Below are 20,932 nucleotides of genomic sequence, written 5' to 3' on the forward strand. Positions count from 1 at the left end.
GCCTCTTAAGGTGAGTCTTTTTTTTTTCCTTAGGTTTTTGCAAGGCAAATGGGGCTAAGTGGCTTGGCCAAGGCCACACAGCTAGGTAATTATTAAGTGTCTGAGGTCATATTTGAACCCAGGTACTCCTGACTCCAGGGCCAGTGCTCTATCCACTGCACCACCTAGCCGCGCCCCCCCCCCCCTTAAGGTGAGTCTTAAAGGAAATCAATGATTTCAAGAAGAGGAGGGGATTAAGGAGAGCAGTCTCAGCATTTGGCTGAGCTACTGCAAAGCTCCAGAGATGGAAGATGAAGCATCGGATGTGTGGGAGTTCAGTGCATCCAAGAAGGCTCCACACTGGTGAGCAGGGTAGTAAAGGGCCATTAGATGATATTGATTTGTAGTGGGTCCAGTCAGTCTCTGTTCAACTACAAAGGAGGCAGAGGTGGGAAGTGATACAGAGTAAGTAGAACAAGAAAATGAGGAATTTAAAAGAAGAGAAGTCAGAATAGGGTTGAACTCTGGTTCCCTAAGGAATCAAGAATTGGGAAAGAAAGAGAATGGATAAGAGCTCTGAGAAACCATTGAGATTTCAGAGTGAGTATGAGGAATAGCTTGGAGAAGGATGAGATTTAAGGAGAGATAAAAATGATTATAATTTGACAAAGAAACTTCCCAGTTCAGCTGCCACTCTTTCCCAATAGCAGGAATTACTAAAACCTAACTGGGTGATGCAGTAAATAAAATGCTGAGCTTGGAGTCAGGAGTACTCAAGTTCAAATCCAGCTTCAGATACTTGCTGACTGTGTGATCCTGGACAAGTCTCTTAACTTTTCCCTGAGTTTCCTCAACTATAAACTGGATATAAATAATAGCACCTTCCTCGAAGGATTGTTGTAAGGGTCACATGAAATAATATTTGTAAATCATCTTGCACTTAACCAATGCATGGTTCCTTCCCCCCCCCTTTCTTTCCAAGGATTTTTTTGTCAATGAAATTATAGGTTCAAACACAGATATACAATTCATATAATTTATAAAGTTGTACTTTAAATATTTACATATAAATTTGTAGTTATGCTTTATATTAACATTTAAATTTATATAGTTATAACTTATAAACTTACATATAAATATATAGTTATAATTTATATATTCACCCATGAATTTATATAGTTATAATTCATTTATATGTAATTTTATGTAGTTATATTTGCATATAAATTTGTACAGGTATAATTTATTTATGTATAGCATATAGTAAGCATTGAACAAATATTCCCTAAATTGCCTTACATTTACCCACCATCATATTATTAGTAAACGACCTTTGACTTTAACAACCAATGCTCCTCTCAGCATACCCCCTCCCATACAATCTCTCCAGTCACCTCTCTCCACCCCCCAACATAAACCTTTCTAAGGGAGAAGGACTGACTATCAACACCTTCATCAGTTCTCCCTCTCTGGCTCTAGTTTATGACTTGGACAAAGGACTATGACCCTCTAATCCTAATCCTAATCCTTTCCTCATTCCTCTCCCAAATCCAAAATGATAAAGCCAGTTATCAGAATGTCAGCCCAGTTGAAGGCTGACTGAAGTTTCTCAAACAAAGCCTTTGAGCAGGATATTCTTGAAGGTTCCCTTTAGCCCATTTTTTATTAATATAGTGCCTGCCTGCTTGGATGTGGAAATTTGCTTTAAAATTTTAAAAATACACTGTTTATTTTAATTGCATTTCTTTATCTTCCCTCAACCAGACTGGCAGAAGTATGAGTGAGCAAGGCTCCAGTCACAATAAAAGACTTGGCCTGGGTTCTAGAATAAAGATCATAAATTGCATGGTTCTTAAAAAAGGGAAGACACTCTTTCTCCCACCCTAGAATACATAATGTCTGTTACAGCCTCTTAAGAAGTATTTTTTTTAAACTCTTAGACTTTATAAGCATTTTAGGAAAGTCAAAAGGAGGGCATTTTCCAGTCATGCCAGGCTAGTAACTGGACCAAGAGCTACATGGACATCTACCTTTAAAGGGAAATTGGTACAACTATGCTTTCATCAACTTCCCACAATGTCCCAGCTCTAGGAAATCTTCCTTCTGATCAAAGTATGGAGTATTTGTGACCAGAAGTGAGTTCTATTTTCAATTTTACTGAGAACCTTGATAAGCCTGTTCCAGAGTATCCTGATCTAAGGATAGGACAAAGGAACTAACTAAGATTCTGGTTTTGGAAAAGAAGACTCTGGAGAGAAAAGAGAGGTTTTCAAGTCAAAGGTTTAGATTTGTTCTGTTTGGCCCTTTAAGACAGAAGCCCTGTGGAGGAGGAACGAGGAAAAAATTTAGACTTGATTAAAGGGAGTTTTATAAAAGTGGTCTGCCTGGAGTGCCTCCTTCATTGGAGGTCCTACAAACACTTGGTGACTACCTATTAGAGTCATATTGTAAGAGGGATTCTTACTCAGGTGAGAGTTGGATAATAGTCACTGAGGTCCTCACCTATTCTGAAATTTTGAGTTTATGACAAGCAAAGTATATAAAAAAGCTTCTTTGACTCGTAAACCAAAATTAATTTATAAAATATCTTGATTTAAAAAAAAAACAGAATTAGCATGAACCCACACAAGTTCCCAAGAACTGTATCCAGTACTGGATTTATGTCAGGAAGATTTGAGTTCATATACCACTTCTTTTTTTTTTTTTTTTTTTTAGGTCTTTGCAAGGCAAACAGAATTGTCTTGCCCAAGGCCACACAGCTAGGTGATTATTAAGTGTCTGAGGTCTGATTTGAACTCAGATACTCCTGACTCCAGGGCCGGTGCTCTATCCGCTGGGTCACCTAGCACCCCTCATATACCACTTCTAACACTAACTATGTCTTGGGGCAAGTCTCCTTCATTATCAGTTTCATCTATAAGATATGAAATAATAAAATAGCAGATGAGGATCAAATGAGAAAAAAAGTCAGATGTTTTACAAACATTTCTGCTGGCTATTATTGATAACTGAGTCAGACAAACTCTTAAAATAAGTTATTTAATGAATTGAGACCTTACTTTTGGATCAGTTCTTGAGTTTACATTTGCATATTATTTTGCATAAAAGTATATATTGATATACTAAAATGTTATTTTTATGTCAAAATTAACCCCAACTGTCAATATGCAAAGTATAGTGATGAAAGCTTAAATTTAGCAAACACCTACCCCTCACCAGGGTTAATTGTGTAGAGGTTTTTGTCTCAGATATGACCCCTCCTTTTCCAGGCCCTCAAACCCAGAAGCTGCAGAATGGAAGGAGTCATGATTTTATTAAAACCCAGTGTTCCATGGAATAGAGTAGAATAGAAAAGCAAGGCATGTTAGAACAAGGAGGGAGCTGAGAAATCTTCTGGTAAGCACTTTAAAAATATCTCATTTTATTCTCACAACAACCTTGTAGATTGGTTGCTATAATTATTTCCATTTATAAATGAGGAAACTGCTATCTGAAATTAGTTGTTACTTGCTTACAAGATGACAATGTGGATAGACCACAGGGCCTGAAGGAAAAAAAAATAGCCTCACATAGTTGTGTGACCCTCAGCAAAGTCACTTTACCCTATTTGTCTCAGTTTCCTCATCTATCAAATGAGTTGGAGAAGGAAACAACAAACAAACCAATCCCCCAAATGGGGATACAAAGAGTCAATCACAACTGAAATAACCCCAAAACATCAACTTCCTAATGACAGATTCATTCTACATTACCTAGCTCCTTCATTTGACAGATGAGGATGCTGAGGCATAGAGAGGGGTAATTATTTGCTTTAGATCACACTGCTAGTTTGTAGCACTGTTGAGTCCATGTTCAAGTTCCCAAAATCCTAATCCAATGTTTTATTGTGTTTTAGGGTGGGAAGAAGTTCCCCCTAGAATGTCAATAAGTTTCCCTAAAAAGGATATAAACAATAGTGGCCTACAGGGCAATCTCCAAATTCTAGAAGTTATTTCCTAAAATCATGGGATGGCATGTTAGAGCTGAAAGGAAATCTTAGCAATCATATAATGCAGCCTCCTCATTTCAGTGGCTCGAATTAGAATCCAGAACCTGACTCCAAATCCAGTAATCTTCATTGTGCTTTATTCCCTTTTAGTGACACAACTAGGGACAGAAGTATCAAAGTGAAGACTGATCCTGAGAAAGCAATAATACTTAGTGTCATTAATCTAGCAGGTTCTCAGCTCCCTTCCCTACTCATAGAAAAAATTTTCAAAATCACCCCTGATGATGTCAGTTTTGTCCTTCTTAAGGACCACTAGCAATGCTAAATATCAATTCACTCAGAGTTTTTGTGATAAGGGCTGTGGAAGATGTTACAGTGACACAGCCATTTGGTTCTCTTAGATCCTGTAGATAATTTGTACTTTTCTTTCTCTAAGGAGGCAGGAACAAAAAAAACAAGAATCAGACTCAAAAATTGGAATGGGGACAGCTAGGTGGCACAGTGGATAGAGCACCGGCCCTGGAGTCAGGAGTACCTGAGTTCAAATCCGGCCTCGGACACTTAATAATTACCTAGCTGTGTGGCCTTGGGAAAGCCACGTAACCCCATTGCCTTGCAAAATCCTAAAACAAACAAAAAAAAGAGTTGGAATCCAAACCCCACTTGAAGACTTCCAGTCAGCAGTAAATTGGTAATGTTTCATGACCAATTCTCCAGGGGAGAAAAAAGTCCACACAGCACATTTTAAAATTTAATCTATGTTATTATTTATCCATCACTTTCTTAAATCTAAGACAATCAACAAAACAATATATCAAGTACTACTTTGTAGCATTTGCTAATTTGGGGAGTCTAGATGCTTACAATGAAAATTTAACAAGCTGGTTCCAGCAAAATCCTGCCTCCAGGAATGGGTAGCCCACTCTTCTACCCCCACCTTCAAGGCAAGCTCATTATACTTTGGAATTAATCAAATTTTTTTAAAAAAAAGAAGAAAATTAAGATTTTTCTTAAAACTCTAAACCTAAATCTACCTCTTTGAAACTTTTATCCATCATTCTTAGTTCCATTCTCTAAGTCAAGAAAAACAAATAATCCTTTTTCAATGTGACAGTTTTTTTCAAATACTTGAATCTAGCTTTTCAGTCCCACCTAAGTTTTCTCTTAGATAAAAACCCCCAAATTCCATCCATCCATTCCACCATCAATCAATCAACAAGCATTATTAGGTAGTAAAATTGTGTCAAGAATCATGCTAATGAGGGGGGTAGGTATATTTACTCTTATGTTTGCTCTTGTAACACATTCAATTTACATCAATGTGTGGCATGGAAACAAGGTAGAGACCATCAGACAGTCTTCGGGGGGGGGGGGAATTGCAGAATTCAGAGCCTTGCAAAAAATGATTGGTACATATTACTATTGCATATAATTGGAAAACAAATAAAATGTTAAAATGTCAAAAAAAAAAAATCATGTTAGCAGATGGAAACATAAAAAGAAGAGTGAAAAAAGTCCCTGCCTTCAAAGAGCTTACATTCTACTGGGGAGAATGTTCTACTCTAGAACCACAGGTTCTCTCACCATTCTGTTTCTTTGCCTTTGGATCTACCCCGATTTTCAAAGTCCCTTCCGAAATATGGCACTCAAAATTAATCACGTTACATTTATTCTGACTGGGACAGCACAATCATCACTTCCTTAGCACTGGATAAAATGACTGTGAATGCAACCTATGAGTTCATTGATTTTTTTGGCTGCTGTGTTTCATTAGTGGCTGCCATTGAGCTTTCAATTCACCATCTCTTTTTCACACTAACCATAGTCTTGTTGTCTTCTTCAGGGTATATTGCAATCATGTGGTACTTAACCCAAAGGTGGAATTTTATAGCATATCCCTGTCAAAATACATCCTCTTAGCCCCAGACTATCATTCTAACCTGTAAAATTTTTCAGGGATTCTGATCCAGTTGTGGTGCACACTTCTTGTCTCTTCCAAATTCGTGTCCCTCATATCTGACCTTACTCCAGAATTTTCCTCTTTTTCCTTGCCTGCCACATCATCACCTGAGAAACCTCAGCCCTGGGACCATCCTCTGCTCATTGGTGACTCCTTCCCTTTCATAATTGTTTCAGGAAAGATCTAAGTTGTGCTTCTCTGGGTTCATACCAGTACTCTCTCTGAACTCCTCTTACTTCCTCCTGTTTTCCCTTTGTGAGTATCTGCTCTCACTCTGTCAAATGATCTACTTTCCCATTGTGTCATTTTCTCCCATGCTTACATATATTTGTATTCCCATGTGTGTCTAGCATATAAGAAATCTTAATAAATTCTATTATTTACTATCACATATTTCTATCTTTCTATCTCTCACTTATCTCTATCTAATCTACCTATCTATCTCTATCTATCCACCTATCAACTACCTATTTATCTCTATCTACCTATTTATCTACCAATTTATCTCTATCCACTGTCTATCTAGTTCTAGATATCCATTTACCTACCTATCATATATATATATACATACATATATATATACACATCTATGTACTTGTATCTATTTATCTATCTACCTGTTTTTCTACTTATGTTTCTATTTATCATCTATCCGTCCACCTACTTCTATCTATCCATCTCTATCTACCTTCATATCTTTTTTAAAATTTTTATTTGTTTAAAGCAATGGGGTTAAGAGTGACTTGCCCAAGGTCACACAACTAGGCAATTATTAAGTGTCTGAGGCCACATTTGAACTCAGGTCCTCCTGACTCCAGGACCAGTGCTCTATCCACTGCATCACCTAGCTGTCCCCCCTCCATTTTAAAATTCAAAAGGCAGACATTCTATATCTGCAACAAACTCATTAATAAAACTTTGAACTATTCAAGGGCATGGACAAATGCTTAGAGTACTCCAGAAGGAAATCCCTCCAAGTTCTTCCCTTTTAGGGAAGACTACAAGTTCAGAGGCTACTCACAGGTTAATCCCTATTGTTACTTTTCAATATAGCTTTTTTTTTAGAAAGATTTTATTTATTTTGAATTTTACAACTTTTCCCCTAATCTTGCCTCCCTCCCCCACACCCCCCACAGAAGGCAGTCTGATAATCTTTACATTGTTTCCATGCTATACATTGATAATAATTGAATGTGTTGAGAGAGAAATCATATCCTTGAGGAAAAAATAAAACATTAGAGAGAACAAAGTTATGTAGTACATAAGACAACTTTTTTTTAAGTTGAAGGTAGTAGTCTTTGGTCTTTGTTTTAATTCCACAGTTCTTTCTCTGGATACAGATGGTATTCTCCATCACCAGTACCCTAAGATTGTCCCTTATCACTGCACTGATGGAAGGAACAAATCCATTAAAGTTGACCATCACCCCCATGCTGCTGTTATGGTATACAAAGTTCTGGTTCTGCTCATCTCACTCAGCATCAGTTCATGCAAAACTTTCCAGGTTTCCCTGAATTCCCATTCCTCCTGGTTTCTAATAGAACAATAGTGTTCCATGACATACATATACCACAAGCCATTCCCCAAATGATGGATATTCACTCAATTTCCAATTCTTTGCCATTACAAACAGAGTTGCTATGAATATTTTTATACAAGTGATGTTTTTCATGATCTCTTCAGGGTATAGACCCAGTAGTGGTATTGCTGGATCAAAGGGGATGCACATTCTTGTTGCCCTTTGGGCACAATTCCAAAATGCTTCCAGAAAGGTTGGATCAGTTCACAGTTCCAACAACAATGCATTAGTGTCCCAGATTTCCCACATCCTCTCCAACATTATTACTCTTTTGTGTGTGTGTGTGTGTGTGTTTGTGTGTGTGTGTGTGTGTGTGTGTGTGTGTGTGTGTGTGTTTTGTTTTTTGCAAGGCAAATGGGTTAAGTGGCTTGCCCAAGGCCACAAGTTTAGGTAATTATTAAGTGTCTGAGACCAGATTTGAACCCAGGTACTCCTGACTCCAGGGCCCGTGCTTTATCCACTACACCACATATTGGCCAATCTGAGGGGTGTGAGGTGGTACCTCAGAGTTGCTTTAATTTGCATTTCTATAATCAGTAATGATTTGGAGTAATTTTTCATATGACTATGGATAGCTTTGATTTCTTCATCTGTAAATTTCCTTTGCATATCCTTTGATCATTTGTCAATTGGGGATTCAAAGTAGTTTTGACCTGCTCTGTTTCTGACCTTGGCTAGTTCACCTCTCCTTAATCAACTATGATGCTGAGGGTTCCTCATATCACAATAACAAACTTAGTTTGGACACCCAAACTCAGAACTCACTGAAGCTCAGAAGATTTCCCAAGTCAGAGTCTCTCTGGTACCAGAGATCACAGGTGTGCACCACCACACCTAACTTTATAATCAGTTGATGAAACCATTTAGATCTTGGTAAACAATGCTTCTTTTATAACTTCTAATATTATGTTGTAAAAAATTTCTGGGACTAAAGGTCAAGTTCATTGACCTATAGTTAAAAACTTGGACCTTTTTCCTTTTTAGAAAATGGAGACATTTCCTCATCTCCAATCCACTGGCAGCTCTCCAATTCTCAATGCCAATTCAAAGATCACTAACTATAAACAGTTGATCAATCTCAGCTGCCAGTTCTTTGAGTATTGTGGTATGTAGATTATCATCCAAGTTTAGGGACAATCTCTTTTAGGATACCCTCTCACTTGTCTTAGATTTTATGTCTCTCTTTGTTGTTTTTGCTTTTTCCTTTCTAGTCCAAAGACCATTCTCCTTAAGAGTAGATGTAAACAAAATGTAAGATGAATGCCTCCTCTCAATTATCTTTTATTTTTATTTATTTTTTTAGATTTTTTTCAAGGCAATGGGGTTAAGTGGCTTGCCCAAGGCCACGCAGCTAGGTAATTATTAAGTGTCCGAGGCCAGATTTGAACTCAGGTACTCCTGATTCCAGGACCGGTGTTCTATCCACTGCACCACCTAGCTGCCCCTCAATTATCTTTTTAAATCCTATCAACCTCAAGAAATGACCCCATTGGAGGTGGCTAGGTGGCACAGTGGATAGAGCACCGGTCCTGGAGTCAGGAGTACCTGAGTTCAAATCCGGCCTAGGACACTTAATAATTACCTAGCTGTGTGGCCTTGGGCAAGCCACTTAACCCCATTTGCTTTGCCAAAAAAAAAAAACAAAGAAAGAAATGATCCCATCTACCTATTTATCTCTCCTAACATAGCTTAAAAATGTCTTTTTTTAATCCTTTGTATTTAATGCTTTGAACTGATTATGAACTTTAGCTCTGTAGGATACAGCAGAAAATATGCCGATAGGGAGTAGAATGATTGAATGAAGTACAGTTATCTCTTCCTCATCACAGGGATTAGGGATGCAGACAATCTGGAAAATCCACATAAAATTTTTTGACCCTCCCTTCATACCAGAGAAGCATGAATTTTTTTTCTTTTATAAGGCATTTACAGAATCTTATTGTACAATTCAGGTTAATTGTTTGGCCATAGGCTCTGTGTAGTCTGCTGGCCTTTATGTACTGTCTGCAGCTTCCCCCAAAAAAATCTGATTTAATTTCTTAGGCCAACTCACAACTAATTAAATCGAAATAGGAAATGTTTCCATGTGGAAAGGATAACTGTATTTCTTGTGGGGTTTTTTTGCAAGACAATGGAGTTAAGTGACTTGACCAAGGTCACACAGCTAGGTAATTAAGTGTCTAAAGTCAGATTTGGATTCAGATTTGACTCCAGGATGGGTACCTTATACACTGTACCAACTAGCTATATTTCGTAAGGGCATACTATGCACCAAGCCTATGCTTTCTTATGCAATGTTGAGTTTATAAATACAAGAGGAAAGGCAGAACCTGCCTTTAAGGAGCTTACATCTTAATAAAGGAGACCACCTACATGGGGGGGGGGGGGGGTAAGCAGAATAGAAAGGTACAATGATGGTTAGGTGGGGCAATGAAGGAGTAGATTAATAATCCCCATCTAGCAATAGTTCATAGTTCCAGAACCAGAGGGAAGGAGGAAAGGATACAGACTAGTATATAAATGCCAGACAAGTTGGCAAGACTTGGAGGAGTGAAGGAACTATGGCTAACTGGGACTTTCCTGAAATAGAGGTCCAAGGAGAGATAATCAAGAGAATGAGACCTCAGGGTAGAAGTTTGTCCTGGACTACTAGGTGAGTGGTAAAGCTATGGAAGAGATTGCTGATTCTTGCTAGGCACTAATCAACTCTTACAATATCCAATAAAAATTTGATCTTGAGCAGAACCAGAAAAACATTGTATACCCTAACAGCAACATGGGAGTGATGTTCAACCTTGAAGGACTCGCTCATTCCATCAGGGCAACAATTGGGAATAATTTTGGGCTGTCTGCAAAGGAGAGTGCCATCTGTATCCAGATAAAGAGCTGTGGAGTTTGAACAAAGTTCAAGGACTATTCCCTTTAATTTAGAAAAAAAACAGCTTATTGTCTGATCTCCTTACCTCTTAGAATTCTTGTCTCTTCTCTAAGGATTTTATTTCTCTCTCATCACACCCAATTTGGATCGAGGAAACATAGAAACAAATTAAAGACACAGAGTGCTTTCCATAGGGGGGGTGGGGGGAGGAAGCAAGATTGGGGGGAAATTGTAAAACTCAAATAATATCTTTAACAAAAAAAAATAAATTAAAAAAAAGAATTTGATCTCCAAAGTATCTCCCCCATCTTTCAATTTTCCTTTTGATTCCCACTGCTCTCACCTTAGTATGCCCAAATTACCTTTCACTTGAACTTCTTACACCTTTTGAAATCTGTAATTTCTCTTTCCTCCAATCTATTCTGTATTGCTGCCAAATTAATCTTCCAAACACAGCTCTTATCACATCATTGCATTCTGTAATGGATAAAGTCCACATTGCTTAGTCTGGAATTCTAGACCCTCCATTATGTGGTTCTAAACTACATTTCTAGTCCTTTTTCACTCTAGTCACTAGTACATAATCTATATCCCAGATTAAACAGATGACTCTGAAACCAATACCAACCCCCCTAAGAAATCCTGTGGTTTCCAGCCTTTGCTCACTTCACTCCCTGTGCCTGGTATTGCTTCTTCCCATCACCACCATCATTCCTATTTATTAATGTCTTATTCATTCTTCAAGGTCTGGCCCCAGTGGCATCACTTTCAAGATCACCCCCACTCCAGTCAAGGGGAAAATTCTCTGCCTTCTATAAAATCACTTCACAATTTAGCTTTGCTTCTCTTGTGTACTTGTAGTTCTGTTTAATATCCAAATTTTGATCTCTGTCTCATTTCTTCAATTGGATGATTATGCTTATGTCTCCCAACATCTAGCTCAATGCTATGCATATTTATTTTAATTATCTCAGGGGAAATATGATTTCAGTGACATAAATACTACACAGAGCACAGGTCATCTCATCTTGTGAGATCCCCACTCATTTCCTCTCAGATAAGATATGGTCAATTTTTCTCTTTTTTTTTTTTGTTATGTCACATAGTCATAATTGTGTCTAACTTCTGTGTGTCTGTGTCTCTGTTTTTCTCTTCTGCCTTATCTTCTGTCTCTTGTGAAAGATTCCCCAAAACAAAGGGGGTCCTCACCCAGTTGTGACCTGGTCAAAATAAATATGTGTTAACTTTCCCAGAGTTTGTCCATATCAGGAACAAACATTACCAGAGGTTTTGACCTTAAGAAAGAACAAAATCAAATTAGGTTAACAAGGACATTTATTGATATTTCTCCAAGTCATGGACTTTGTCAGAATGCAAAGAGGAATCTAACTAGAAAACCAGACCCCCCAAAAAATGGAGACCCACTCTTATCCTTAAATAGCCTTGTCTCCTGAAATTCCACCTCTGACTTGTCCAATTAAAGAAGAATATGGCCTTCCAATGTAGAATTGGGTAGGGGTAAGGCAGAGGGAGACCAAGGGATTGAAAAACAGCTAAAAGACCTTCACAGTATAGCTGGAGGAGCTCTTAGTAGGGGAAAGGAAACCAAATCATTGTTATGTTTGTAATTGAAGGAGTTCTTTCTAGGCATGCTTTACATGCTTTTCATTTGCTAAACTGACTTGATTAAAGGTATGTAAGTGAAAGTTGGACCTCGCCCACCAGTCTGTTCTCTAATTTAATCTCTTTAAAAAAGAGACTTTATGTAAAGGTGAATTTCCAATCACTTGTGTTACAGAAATATAAATTTAAAACACACACACACACACACACACACACACATATGTTAAAAGGTCAGAATTCATTGTTCAGACTCATTGTCTCTGTCTCTGTCTCTGACTCTATCTCTGTGTCTCTCGGTCTATCTGTCTCTGGCCCTCTGTCTCTCTCTGTCTCTGTCTCTCTCTGTCTCTCTGTCTCTGTCTCTGTCTCTGTCTCTCTCTCTCTCTCTCTCTCTCTCTCAGTGTCTCTCTCCCTCATTCTCTACATGCTCAAGAACACAGAGAAGTTAAATAATTTGTAGTTTAGCCCAGAGTTACAAAACCAGAATGTGTCAGAGACTGGACTTGGATATAAGTCTTCCTGAAGTCTCCAAAGTCAATTCTTTACCACAAATCTTCCTTCTGTCCCAGATTAACTAAATCATTCTGAAACTAACTTTTCAGCTTTCCTTTGTCCTATATTAGCAGAGGGAGTTTCCTTACTGGAAATTCCTTGGATCAATGAAATTACAGATTCAGTTTTTTTATAAATGTGTGACACATTCATAACCTATATCAAATTGTTTGCTTTTTCAATGAGGGGAGGTAGGGTAGGAAGGGTAAGAATTTGAAACACAAAGTTTTAAAAATAAATGTTGACAATTATACTTATATGTACCTGGGGAGAAATAAAATACTAAATAAATAATTTTTTAAAAGTCAATAAATATAGGGGCAACTAGGTGGTGCAGTGGATAGAGCACCAGCCCTGGAGTCAGGAGGACCTGAGTTCAAATCCAACCTCAGACACTTAATAATTACCTAGCTATGTGGCCTTGAGCAAGCCACTAAATCCCATTGCCTTGCAAAAAGCCTTAAAAAAGTCAATAAATAAATGTATGATAATTGCACATTAGCAAAAGGAGAGATCACCTGCTACTGAACTTTGTGGCTTGGGACTCTAAGCCTCAGTTTCCTCATTTGTGACTCACTCAACATGTTGTAAGTCTATTAATATTTGTCCTTCATTCTCAAAGAAGACATGAAATCAGGGAAATGATGCCGGGACAAGCACATGAATTGGATTTGAGTGAGAGGGGCTATGCCAAGTCCCCAGCCTCACTTTCTCCTCCAGAGCCATCTGGGTCCAGTGGTCAGCTATGAATCAGGAACACTAGAGATAGCCTGGATGCAAGGCAATCAGGGTTAAGTGACTTGTCCAGGATCGCAGTGCTCTAAGAGCATTGGTGTTGGAATAAGGAGAACAGAAGTTTGAACCCAGCTTCAGACATTTGATTCTTACTAGCTGTGTAACCCTGGGCAAGTCACTTAACCCCACATCCAGGACCATCTCCAGTCCTCCTGATTCTTCTCTGGCCACTGGACCCAGATGGCTCTGGAGGAGAAAGTGAGGCTGGGGACTTGGCATAGCCCCTCTCACTCAAATCCAGTTCATGTGCTTCTCATGACGTCACCTCCTTGATGTTGTGGTCTTCATTGAAAATGAAGGACAAAACAAAACATTATAAGTCTATTTTTAGGGAGCAGCTAGGTGGCGCAGTGGATAGAGCACCGGCCCTGGAGTCAGGAGTACCGGGTTCAAATCCAGCCTCAGACACTTAATAATTACCTAGCTGTGTGGCCTTGGGCAAGCCACTTAACCCCCATTGTCTTGCAAAAACTAAAAAATAATAATAATAAATAAGTCTATTTTTAGGTAAAGCTCATCTACATGAAGAAGGACAAGAGACAGAGGAAAACCAGGCAGGAAACTAGAAGGAGAGAATGGCCTGCCAGCACTCTCCTCATTCTCCCTCTCAGATATAAATAGGCAGCCAGAGAGTTATTTTTTTCTTTGATTCAATGAATTGAGAGCTACTATGTAGAAGACACTGAGCTAAGGCCTCTGGAGGGATACAGTATGAAATCAGCATCAGTATCTGCTGAATGTTGTAGATGAGAAATAGCATGCTACAGATAGAGAATTGCCACTTCTAACCCTGAGAGATTGATTCCAGACCCTTATGGAGTTTAGAGCCTATTAGGGAAGATAAGAGCTATATATAAATAAATACAGAACAAAACCATAACAGCTAGAAGGGACTCAGAAAGTATTTCTTATAGCCTCCCAATTCTACAGAAAAGAAAAGCTAAGATCCAGAGAGCTAGAGCAATTTGCCCATAATAGTTCTGTAAGTAAATGAGAAATCCAGGACGGAGCCTCTGACTCCAAACCTTGGACCCTTTCAAATACATCATTCATCTTGTCAGAAGGCGCTTAGATTTAAATCTAGAAAGGACCTTGGGGATCATCTAACATCCTTATTATACAGATGGAAGATCTGATACTGAGGCATTTGAAGTGACTAGCTCAAAGTCATGAAGGCAGTTAGGCATCCCAGTAGGATAGAAACTCCAGTCCTCTCATATTAGAGCCATTTTTTTCCTTCTGTCATCAAGCTATCTCCTCAAAAACACCTGAATATTTTTTCAAACCAAGAGACTACTTCTAAAAAGACTACTTCTAAGAAGTATTTTATAGTTAACAAAGGGACAAGGACACATTTTTGTCAAAAATCTGTTCTTGGGGAACTCTAGTTTTGAACCATGATAATGTCCCAAAGTTATTTTTATTTATGCCCAGGCCACCAGTTCTGGGCAAGGGCAAGTAGCAATGAGGGGAAGATAAGAGAAGCAGCTAGGTGTTACCTTGCATAGAATGAAGACCTGAATTCAAATCCAGCCTCAGATTTACTAGCTGTGTGACCCTGAGTAAGTCACTTAAGCACTGCCTGCCTTGGTTTCCTCAACTATAAAATGGGAATAATAGTAACACTTACCTCACAAAGAGTTATATTTAATAATATTTGTAAAGAGCTTTGCACAGTACCTATATATAGTAGGTGAATAATGAAGGTTTGTTCTCCATTGTACATATTTACAGCAACTTTGTGTGATGATCAACTAAGACAGGCTCAGCTCCTCCCAGCAGTTCAGTGACCAAGGACAATTCTAAAAGACTTGTGATGGAAAATGCCATCCACATGCAGAGAAAACACTATAGAGTCTGAATGCAGATCAAAGTATATTAAATTTTCAATTTATAAAAGTTGTTTTATGTTCTTTTTTCCTTTTCTCATGTTTTGTGTTTTTCCCCCTTTCCCCTCTTCTTTTATAATATGGAAAAATGTCTAGCATAGTTATACATATTATAACCTATATCAGATTAATTGCTGTCAAGGGGAGAGGAGAGGGAAGAAAGGGAGGTAGAAAAATGTGGAACACAAAAGTTTATATAAAGATGAATGCTGAAAAATATCTTTGCAAGTTAGAGAAAAAATAACATAAAATGGCTTTTAAAAAAAAGATAAATGTTTATTCTCTTCCCCTTAAAGTATTGGGGACAGGGGTGGGGGGAAAGGGGGAAGTTGATGAACTCTGAGATCCTGTCCAGCTCCAGACCTATAATCCTATGATTATCTACTGGAGTCCAATTCATGGACAGAGAAGAACACAGTTTCCACAATATGGTTTTATAGTTGAAGTTTGAAAAGCCTTGTTATTTGTGGTCAACTTCTCAGCAGGAGAGAAGAATTCAGTTGGGAAGGGACAGGGTCCAGCATCCTCACCACATCATCCATCTTCAGAAGCAGTCACATTTGGAACTTGAAAAAGGATTATTCTTTCTTGGCACATTTCAGAGTCTGTCTGATGACCTCAGAAAAGAATGAAGTTTGCCAGCGACTTGCAATGTGACCAAAGAAGAGAGCTCCCACTCTTCTCTGTTCTCAATTGCTTATCTCTACTAGAGGTAATAAAGGTAGTAAATTGGGGTTGGACCATATCAACAGGCAGCAATTGCCAATAAAGCCTTGTTGCCAGAAGAAAACTGCCTTGTTACCAAAGAAGCTGAGTCACACCTGGCCTGGTCTGGTCCCTGGTCCTAGACTCATTCACATTGCAGTCCTGCCCAGGAATAGCAGACACAGGAGTTCAAATCCCAAGGTTTGATGATCAGGTCACTAGATTTAGACTTTCAGAGACCAGCATTCAAACCCTTCCTCAAGGGGCATCTAGGTGGCACAGTGGGTAGAGCACCAGCCCTGGAGTCAGGAGTATCTGAGTTTAAATCCAGCCTCAGACACTTAATAATTACCTAGCTGTGTGGCCTTGGGCAAGCCACTTAACCCCATTTGCCTTGAGCAAAAAAAAAAAAAAGACATTACAAACCCTTCCTCAGACTTAACCTCAACAAGTCACTTAACTTCTTTTCAGACTCAGTTTTTTTTAACCTATAAAATGGGGATATGAGTAACAATTACTTCCCAGGATTGGGTTGTGAGGATCAAATGAGATAAAAACTGTTAAGTGCTCTACAAAACATAATGTTTTTGTTTTTGTTTTAGAAAGGAAATCTAGAGTCAGCTAGGTGGTGCAGTGGACTGAGCACTGATCCTGGAGTCAGGAAGCTCTGAATTCAAATGTGACCTCAGTCAATGAATAATTACCTAGTTGTATGACCTTGGGCAAGTCATTTAACCCCATTGCCTTGCAAAATAATCAAAACAAAAAAAAGGAAACCTATAGACTGACTTCAACTCTGGTCCTAGAATCAAGGAAGATTATAAATTTCTCTATGTAAGTTTCTTTAACCCCAGGATCTGGCACATTTTGTTTATAATAAATGTTTATTGATTGATTCAAATCTTGCCTTCAATAATTACTAGCTATGGACAACACAATTCACCTGAAGATGGAGTGTAGACCTCTGACTCAGAAAGTCCTAGGTTGGAGTCCTACCTAAATGAACTGTATCCCAGGATATTGAAATTTTATTTTTTTTTGACAGATTTACTCTATTGGTAGATCAAGGAAATATTATAGACCTAATATGCCTGATTTTCATTAAGATAATTGACCAAATTTGTTATTATAGATAAAATGAAAGATATTGGTTAGAAGTTCATATAATTAAGTAGATTTAGAAATCATTAGAAGAACATTGTAATCTTTGAATGTTGATTAATGGATGGTAATGTAAATGGAGTTCTCTAATATGGTGCCACAGATTTCTGTCCTTATATTGGCTACTCTTTTTATCAGTGACTTGGATAAAAAATAGAGATGATAAGCTTATTCAATTTGTGGGTGATGTAATAAAGTAAAATTTGAAGGACCTTTAATAGTTCAGATTTCATAATTGGAATATAAGAAGATTATGATAGATTAAAAAGGTTGAACAAATCTAATGACATTAAAATTAGTAGGAATAAATGTAAAGTTCTATGCTCAGAATCAAAAAGTCAACTGTCATAGTTGAGAAAAATATGGATAAATAATAGCTCATATGAAAAGATTCTAAAGGATTCAGTGAATTGTAAGCTCAATTTTCAAGATTACTTTTTCTCCTTATACATACCTCTTTTTCCCATTCTTATTACTAGTGATGGCAGTACCATTTTCCTAATTATGTAGGCACTAAGCCTAGATATCTTCTTTAATTCTCCCAACAATCCTCACATCCAGTCTGTTAGGTTCTATCCCCTTCATTCAACTCTTAGAGCTGCTACTCTAGCACAGGCTTTGTATTCCACCAAAGTGCAGCATTTTCTTCTTACTGTGTTCTTGATGTTCAAACCTTCTTTCCAATATAATCTTCAGAGAGATGCCAGAAAGATTTTCCTTAGACACACTTCTAAACACGTTCTCCCTGATCCAAAAAAAAAAAAATGCAATGTTTTCTTCTTGTCTCTGGGATAAATACAAACGCATTAATTTGGTATAATCTAGCTCCAACCCAACTTTCCAGACTTTTTTTTCACACTACTTCTCTTCACATTACATCCATTCTGAACAAGTGTTTCCCAAATTTGACACATCATCTTCCACTTCTGTGTATTGACACAGAACCATTCAATGTCACTTCTTGCAATTTGCTCTTTCCTTACTTCTGGCCTTTCAAAAACCTTCAGTTCTTTCAAGTCTCTCCATCAGTTTCCAAGTTGTGAAAAATTATTTCATTCTTTCTTATATTTAATGACTATTTTTTTTTTAGTTTTTGCAAGGCAATGGGGTTAAGTGGCTTGCCCAAGGCCACATGGCTAGGTCATTATTAAGTGTCTGAGGTCAGATTTGAACTCGGGTACTCCTGACTCCAAGGTCAGTGTTCTATCCACTGTGCCACCTAGCTGCACCTTTTAATGACTAATTATTGAATCAGGGCCAAGGTTTTTCCCCTTTTTCTACTTCCTTATCCAGAAATCAACCAGTTAGGGATATCTCTCTTAAAGATTTACCCAGGCCAAGATCTAAAAAAAACAGTAAAAAGAAAGTCTAAGTTTGGGTACTAGGTGTATTCCTGCTCAATGTGTTTGCTCAGCTAGATCTTGGAAAATGTAAATTCTCCCTTATTTTCACAACAGATAATACAGAAATTGATATCTCTGACTAAGATTTGGATGATCTTAGTCATAGAACCCAAGACCCTTATTTTAATATAGCCTACCTCTCATTGTGTTAACCAAACAGAACTGATAAGCATTCCTCAGGAACACCTACCCTTCAAAGGCATATAAAGTACAAATATAGATCTATAAATCCACTGCTTTTGGGGGGGGGGGGGTCTTTGGTCTAAGAGAGAGAGAGAGAGACAGTCAAATGACCTTCCTTTTATTAATAGTGTGCTGGCCTTAGTAATAAAATGCTTAAATTATGCAGAAGCTATATCTCTCAGAAATTTTTAATCATCACAAAGTTTATTCACCACACTACTCCTTTATGACTAAGAAATGTCTTTTCTTTTGCAAACTCTCTAGAGAACTTTATTTGAATCTTTCCTTTGCCCCCATCACAGTCTATCATATATTTTCTAATTTATCTTTGCCAGTAGAATATAGGTTTCTTGAGAGCAGGGAGTGTTTAGTTTTTGTCCCTGTATCTCAAGAATATAGTTCATATCCTTTTCGAGTTGAATTACCTTGAATATGTCAATGATTAAATGGTGGGTAGAAGAAGCTAATTCAATTTCAGATAAAATTAAAAGTAACATAGCATCCAGAACAAGGAGGCAGCTAAATGACTCAATGGAGAGAGCACTAGGCTTAAAGCTAGAAAGACCTAAATTCAGCTCCTGCTTCAGCTATTTAGTAGCTTTGAGAACCTCAATCTCTATTTGCCTTGATCAAATGGAGAAGGAAATGGCAAACCACTCCTGTATTTTTGCCAAGAAAACACCATCAAGAGTATGGTCCAAGAGGGGCAGCTTGGTGGTGCAGTGGATAGAGCACTGGCCCTGGAGTCAGGAGGACCTGAGTTCAAATCCTGATGCAGACACCTAATAATTACCTAGCTGTGTGACCTTGGGCAAGTCACTTAACCTCACTACCTTGCAAAAAAAAAAACAGAGAGCATGATCCACAGGGTCATGAAAAGTTGAACCTTATAGAACAAATGAAAAGTGATTTTAAAGGGTTCCCATTCTAATAGGGAGAGACTAATATAGGAGGTCCAATTACAAGTCTAATGGAAAGACCCACTGGTCCTTAGGAATGGCAGGAGAGAGTGTGTCTTTTTTTAATGACATTTCCAGGGGCGGCTAGGTGGCACAGTGAATAAAGCACCAGCCTTGGAGTCAAAAGTACCTGAGTTCAAATCCAGTCTCAGACACTTAATAATTACCTAGCTGTGTGGCCTTGGGCAAGCCACTTAACCCCATTTGCCTTGCAAAAAAATAAAATAAATAAATTAATTAATGACATTTCCATTGACAAAAGTATTTCATTGAAACATTTGAAGATATCAAGGATTATGAATGTGCAAACTTTATCTGGACTTCAATAGCTGTGGCTGACATAGGCGGAAGTGATAACTAATCTACACTTGCCAGGTCACAAAGCTGCAAAGGTTACTTCCCTCTATGATGACTCTGGAGGGTAGAAACAGGGTTAGTAGCGTGAGAACTTCTGCTAGTCCCAGAGCTCTTGTATTTATGTGTCCATTGATAGGGGTTGGTTATCAGTTGGTATTGGCTGTGGAGACTGGGCTGGTAGCAGAGTCATTGATCTGGGAGGTGCTGCTCTTCTTGGGGCATTTGAACTATCTCCAGTAAGGTTTCAGTAGTGATCTTAGCAACCTTGACCTGCCTGGCAGGTGTTATTTCCTCTCTCATCAAGAGAAGAGTCAGTGCCTCAGTGGACATTTTAAAAGGGAGTGACTCCATTCTTATAGCCCTTCTTCCTTGGACTCTATTCGGCAAATACAGATAGTTCTCAATGTAAGTGGACCCTTCTGCAGACCTCTACATAAAACAAGTTTCACTGTAATGCAGATTTGTAGATTTGTCAAAGAGATTGGAGGAGGAAGAAAGGGGACCTGAAAAGAACCAAGAGGAAGAACAAGTGGAGGTATCAAGGGAAAGGAGGCTCCCATTCTAATAAGAAAACAGGCATATGGGAGGTCCAACTACAAGTCCAGTGGAAAAACTCACTTGTCCTTAGGAATATCAGGTGGTAGTGTGTTCTCTTTAATGACATTTCCATTGATAAAAGCCATATAGCCTTGACTAGTTGAATTATCTTGAATATGTCAACGATTAAATGTGGAGAGAAGAAGCTAATTCAATTTCAGTTTAAAGCAACAAAAAAACAAAAAAAAATAAAGTAACAGCATCCAGAATAAGGGGGTAGCTAATTGACTCAATGGATAGAGCATTGGGCTTGAAGTCAGAAAGAACTGAATTCAACTCCTGAGAGGATGGGTGACATGTTGTGGCTAGAGACAGATACATGGT

At 38.2% G+C, this 20,932-nt stretch overlaps 1 long non-coding RNA gene across 4 annotated transcripts in view; it reads right to left on the reverse strand.

Moving 5' to 3' along the window:
• Positions 1-20,932, reverse strand: part of LOC141515199 (uncharacterized) — a 150,394-nt gene that overhangs the window by 87,732 nt on the left and 41,730 nt on the right. Inside the window, exon 4 of one of the 4 annotated variants that reach the window (XR_012476244.1) lies at positions 13,607-17,854. The exons of the other annotated variants lie outside the window; for them this stretch is intronic. This is a non-coding gene — a long non-coding RNA (uncharacterized LOC141515199). Of the gene's footprint in view, positions 1-13,606; positions 17,855-20,932 lie in introns of those variants that run through there. 4 annotated transcript variants of the gene reach the window in all.

This window comes from Macrotis lagotis, chromosome 2 (genome assembly GCF_037893015.1).
Source record: "Macrotis lagotis isolate mMagLag1 chromosome 2, bilby.v1.9.chrom.fasta, whole genome shotgun sequence".
NCBI classification, from domain to species: domain Eukaryota; kingdom Metazoa; phylum Chordata; class Mammalia; order Peramelemorphia; family Peramelidae; genus Macrotis; species Macrotis lagotis.